This window comes from Callorhinus ursinus, unplaced genomic scaffold, assembly GCF_003265705.2.
Source record: "Callorhinus ursinus isolate GAN/ISIS: 27379988/994484 unplaced genomic scaffold, GSC_fseal_2.0 scaffold47, whole genome shotgun sequence".
Lineage (NCBI taxonomy): Eukaryota > Metazoa > Chordata > Mammalia > Carnivora > Otariidae > Callorhinus > Callorhinus ursinus.
The window spans coordinates 9,763,033-9,763,315 of NW_027397109.1; positions in this window are offsets into that span (position 1 = coordinate 9,763,033).

Consider the following 283-nt stretch of genomic DNA (forward strand, 5'->3'; position numbering starts at 1 on the left):
AGAAGAAGAAGAAGAAGAAGAAGAAGAAGAAGAAGAAGAAGAAGAAGAAGAAGAAGAAGAAGAGGGGAAGAGGAGAAAGAAGAAGAAGGGGAAGAGGAGGAAGAGGAAGAAGAAGAAGAAGAAGAAGGAGAAGAAGAAGAAGGAGAAGAAGAAGAAGAAAGATAGAGAAGAAGAAGGGGAAGAGGAAGAAGAAGAAGAAATATTGGTTCATTAATTGTAACAAATATAAGAGACTAAGTATGAGGGTATCTTGGGAGCTTTGTATTATCTTCTCAATTGTGTC